General features: G+C 46.6%; 1 non-coding gene across 1 annotated transcript; it reads right to left on the reverse strand.

The window, feature by feature from the left end:
- Window positions 1–5444: 5444 nt before the first annotated feature.
- LOC136989823 (U2 spliceosomal RNA) lies at window positions 5445–5634 on the reverse strand (the record flags this gene model as incomplete). Its single annotated transcript, XR_010882968.1, has 1 exon — window positions 5445–5634. It is a non-coding gene; the product is annotated as a U2 spliceosomal RNA (small nuclear RNA).

Genomic DNA, 5634 nt, shown 5'->3' on the forward strand with positions numbered 1-5634 from the left:
GGCCTAAGGTGGCGATATATATCGCAAGCCTTAGTCTTAACATTAGGAAGATTATTAGATTGTGACAGTTTTAAAAGGTGCGTGCACCATACTTTCACAAAGGGTGGTGGAACCAGCACTTTGGGCATAAGGTTTACCTTGTAATCAGGTAAAAGCAACTTAAGGCGATACCCGAGAAAGAAGCAGTAAAGCTTACTGACCGGGTGATCGCGGGCACTAAGGGCAAGGACCAACTGCCTAATTTGGGCAGCAGCAGAGAAGAGGGTGGGCTCAAACATGGCCCATCCACCGTTTGCTCTGGTATTATACATAATATTCCTACTAACCCATTCGGGCTTGTTGCCCCAGACAAAACAAAAAAGGAGACGATTAATATGCCTGAAGCCTGCGTCCAGGCCAAAAACAGAGGCATAATAAACACAAATGCCAAACATGATGTTTTTGTAGACAGCTATCCTACTAGGAAAGTAGAGATAGCTTCCCGACCAAATGGAAGTTTTGTCCCTTACTTTAACTTCGATCTCCTTCATATTTTGTTTGGCCGAGTCGGCACCAAAATATAAACCTAAGATCTTAACACTACGGCTCACAGGGATGTAAGAAAAACAAGCAGGAAGGGAGACAGAACCAACAAGTGGAAGAAAAGAAGACTTGTCCTTGTTGATGACAGCTCCAGAGGCCTGACAGTATCTGTCAAAATGGCCAAAGATTCTGGAGATTGCCCAGTTGTCTTTCACAAAAAAGGTGACGTCATCCGCATGGGCCACGAACTTATAGTAGTCCGCTTTATAGTACCCAGGCATAGGATAGCCTGAGATACTGAAGTCCCTTTGTACCTCACCCAAGAGGGTGTTGATACTAAGGGAGAAAAGAAACATAGAGAGAGGACACCCCTGTCTGACGCCCTTTCCGAGCAGAAAGGGGTCAGAGAGATGGCCGTTAACACTAATGCGGCAATGAGCCTTGGTATACATAATTTTGATAGCCAAAAGTACCTCGTCAGGTAAGCCATACTTTTTTAAAACATGCCAAAGAAAACCGTGATCAACACGGTCAAAAGCTTTCGATTGGTCAATCGAAAGCAAAGCTAACGGCCATTTCCTATTTGAGCAATACTCACTAAGTAGCCTAATAAAACTTAGATTATCTAATATACATCTATTGGGAATACCTCCTGTTTGGGTATTAACAATACACGGGGCAAGGGAGGAACCAATTTTGTTGTAAATGATCCGCGCGTAGATCTTATAGTCTACGTTAGTAAGCGTTAAAGGCCGAAAATGGTGGACGGTTGTGCAGTTATTAGACTTGGGAAGAACAGAGAGCTGTCCCAAGTTGAATTTTGAAATACTAGGGTTGTCGGGAGACAGAGACTTGTAAACCATGGGCAGAAGGGAGGACAATTTATCAGAAAAGACTCTATAAAACTCAGTTGGTAAGCAATCAGGACCAGGAGACTTGCCAGCCTGCATAGCAGAAATGGCCAATCTAACCGAATCCTGGGAAAACAAATCTGGAAAGGGGTGAAGACAAGCAGTAGGAACTGCCTTGGTCATGTCTTCCCATTGGGATGAGTCGACACGATCAGAGGCGAAGAACTGTGAAAAGTGCCGAAAGAACTCCTGGGTAATCTCTCGGTCGTCGGTAGTTAAGGTGCCATCGTGCTTTAAAAGGGAGGGAACGTTAGTTTTAGACTTATCATTGCTATAACGGCCAAAAAAAATCGAGTCGAAACGCCTCGGGGTGTTAAGACGGGAGATCTTATACCTTTCATGGGCGTGTTCGAAACGACTAGTCAAAAGGGCAGAGATGCTGGCCGAAGCCTGCTTGACTAAACCTTCGATGTACCCAGAGTCGTCCTTGCTGCAGCGACAGTCAGTCAAGAAGCGTTGAAGAATCCGCAAGCGGCAATGCCTCTTGCGGCGAAGGCGCCTATCGGTTGAGCGGGCAAGGCGGAGGATCTCCCCCTTGGTCCGACACCAATCCTCTAGGCTGACAGTGGATAGAGAGAGCATGCTGGTTAGTAGCGTGTCCGCTTCGGACAGAAATTCCTCATCCCTAAGGATATCAGGGGTGAGAAGGAAACGGTTACGTTTCGAAGAACAGGATAGATTGAAAGTAGCCATCACCAGGGAGTGGTCCGAAAACCGAGCCCCCTGGAAATAGAGAGGTAGGACAGAAAAGTCGGAAGCAGAAGAAGGGATGTTAGAATACATCCTATCCAACCTCGACTTGATAGAGCCATTGCCATTACACCAAGTAAAGATGGAGTGGCCGGGCAAAACAGTAAGCTGCACATCCTTGAGGGAATAATTACTAAGGAGGTCTTCGAGTTTATTCCTAGAACTATCAGGGTACCAGCTTCCTCCTTCCTTGTCGTCTGGACGGAGGATCACATTCCAATCACCAATGACAAATATGTCTCTATTGGTAGCTAAGTAGCTGCCAAGAATTTGGAAAAATTCCGAACGTAAGCTAGACCTCGTGGGGCCATAAATACAAACAACCCTAGCAGTTTTTTTGTTTTTAACAATATCCAAACAAACTAAACGTCCGTCACTGTCTGTGACGAACTGTTGGACTGTGATACTGGAGGAGACGAGGAGTGCAACTCCCCCGCTCCTACCCCTGGAGAAGCTATAATAGCTATTATAGCCCCTTATTTTAGGCCTAAAGGCCCTAACCCTTCGCATGTTCTCAAAATACGTCTCCTGCAAGGCTAGAATATCTAGCTGAAGGGAGGGTAAAAGGGATGCAAGAAATAATTGCCGGGGAATGGACCGAAGTCCATTACAATTAAGGGTTGCTAGACGTATTTTAAGTGACATGGTTCAGTTAGGGTGGTTAGTATTCCTCCGTACTTGGGTCGGAGGACTTGCCAGCCTTGGCCTTCTTCTTCCTACGTCTAGTTCGGCAGGCCCGCTTACTGGGTCTGCCTTCCCTCCCAGAGTCGGATCCCCCAGCAGCTGACTCGTCGCTGCTGGTTTCACCTTCTCTCCCCTTATCATTAGTTTTACGACTAGTTTTACTTCTAGTCCTAACTCTGTTACCAGATTGCTCCCGCTGTTCTAGCTTAGAGTTATCCTGCTCTTCTACCTTATTTGCTAGCTTATTATCTAAGCCAGTCTCCACGCATGGAGCTGGAACAGTTTCTTCGACAACCTTTTCAACAACTGGGGCCTCCGGCTGCTGGACGGGAGAAGAGACGGAGACAGAGGCATCTACAGACACCTCCATCTCAAGGTTGTCAGAAGCTGCAGCTTCTTCAACCGAACCCTTTGAAGGACAAGCAAGAATGCTATGGTCACCGGAGCAGACACGACAAGGTCTGGGACATGACCTAGCAGGATGGTACCTACTGTGACAATTGTCACAGAGGTTGGCCTTACATTCTTTCTGCTCATGACCGGGTTCGAGGCAGCGTCTACAAATGCGCTCAACGCCACGATACCCCATGGTCAGGGGCACTCCCTCATAGTAAACTATGTTGGGGACTGGTTTCTTGACTTCAAGACAGATTTTCACCGTGCCGGTATCGATATGAGGGCGGCCCGGGACTTTGATCATTGATACGGACTTTACATTGCCAAACTGGCCCATCAACAGGCGAACGGCTTTTAAGTCCATTTCCGGCGGCAGGAAACGGATGAAGACAGTGGTTATGTCTTCATCCAAGGGAACAGGGAAGACCCTGACGTCTTTCACTGTGAAACCCACAGAGACAAGAAGGCGGCGACTTTCAGTCGACCTAAACCCTATGAAGTAACGGTCTTTGCCCATGGGCGCAAACCGAGAAACCTCCCCTGGCGCAAGGGTACGCTCAATACCATCCAGAATCTCATCAATGGATGAGCCTTCAGGGACGGAGACATGGGCACTAAGTACCCTGCGCATCCTGCCGTTAAGGACGGCAGGTTTAGCACACTTGTGCTGAGCACTAACACCAGCATTGAGCTGCTCAGTGTTGAAAAACTTATTGCTGTGAGCAGAAACCTGAGCTGCCGGAGCCCAACGAGCTGCAACACTAGCAAAACTAGACTTCTGGGGCGCTGAGGGCCCAGAAGCGGACGAGGAAACAGAGCTGTTGGGAGCAATCCCGCTAGCTACTTGACTAAAACTGGCCTTAGGGGCCGAACTTCCTGCCTGGCTGACAGGCGCAGCCTGTCTGACTTGACCAAGTTGAGGAGTAGAAGCCTTTGAAGACTTCATACCCACCAACTTAACTCCTTTAAAAGTGGGCTGCACTGAGGCACCAACGTGCCTAGGAGCACCACTAGGAGCAGGCTGATTTGTCTTAACAGCTACCTTACTTACGCTAGCTACTGAAACCTTACTAACTTGGGAGGAAGCTACACTAGCCTCGACTACCCTATATGGACCCTCGGTTGGTCCTGCGACCTCCATTGGGTCGCAGTCCGCCCAAGCGGCAGAGGATATACCCTCCATGGGTATAGAAAAATAGGAGATCCCTACTGTAAAGATGGGGTCAACCGTGGGGATATTGACCCGGATTTCCCCGCGAATACGCTAGAATGCGCAGGCAGGTTCCTCCAGTGCAAAAAGAGTGAAAAACTTTTCTAACTTTAGTTAAAGTTCAGTCACAGAAGAGGCCTGAACTTCCTCTTTATGTAAGGAAACCTTACAAAAAGGCGCTTCCTAGGTTACAACACAACCTAAGAAGCTTAGACGAGAAGCGAAGACTTGGGTGCTCGAAAACACCCAAAAACACCAAAACAGATACACACAAACAAGGCTTGATCTTAGCCAATAAGGCCGAGAAGCGATAAAAAACAGATCAAAAGTGCCGACGCGCCAAGTGTGGAGACGTCTTTTTCATTTCCTATGTCCTCAATTGTGACGTCATTTCGTACAAAGCAGTTTTTGCGCAGAAAATCACGTCAGGAGGATAATAGTGACATGATAAAAGCTTCAGGAAGTAACTGGATAGCGCATTTAAAAGTGTAGATAGGTGCCAAATAATCCTTTCGACCATCAGTAGCCAGAGGGAGGAAAACGCCCCCGGCATTCGTCCCGGTGCGTAATCGTGATACTGACGCAAGTTCGAGTATATAATTGTTTCCCCCTTCCGAAAAAGTTCCAAGCGTGTGTATGTATTGTACGAAAACAGCCGATTCCATCTTCGATTTTTTGCATATGGAAATTTTCGGAAAAAATTGGTTTTTTCGATTTTTTGGGAAATAATTTTTCTGCTTCCTCGTTGTTTAATGTTTACTTCTTATTCGCTGCACAGTGACTACTTGTCGCCATGTAGTATTATTTGTTCGATTCTGCCACATCAAATAAAATACAGGGAGTGTAAAAATATTTTTCATAAAAATATTTCAACTCTGTTCTTATCAGCTTGACAAAAATTAAGTTGAGAAATAATTGTTTCTCTTCTTAATTTGTGTCTGTTTCTAATTTTTCTTATTTATTTACCCCAAAAGGGGTGGGCTTTCCCGAGATGTAGTGCAATACTCGGGCAACCCGTGGCCGGGAGGGAGCAAGCCCCCGTTCCCAGCCTATTTTCAAAAATCAGATGATATTTGAAGGCCCCCGATGGGGGCCCTATCAGATATCAAGCTGATAAGAACAGATACTACACATTTGATCTTAGCCATAAGGCCGAGAAGC

This window comes from Centruroides vittatus, unplaced genomic scaffold, assembly GCF_030686945.1.
Source record: "Centruroides vittatus isolate TY-2023 unplaced genomic scaffold, ASM3068694v2 contig_103, whole genome shotgun sequence".
Taxonomy (NCBI): domain Eukaryota; kingdom Metazoa; phylum Arthropoda; class Arachnida; order Scorpiones; family Buthidae; genus Centruroides; species Centruroides vittatus.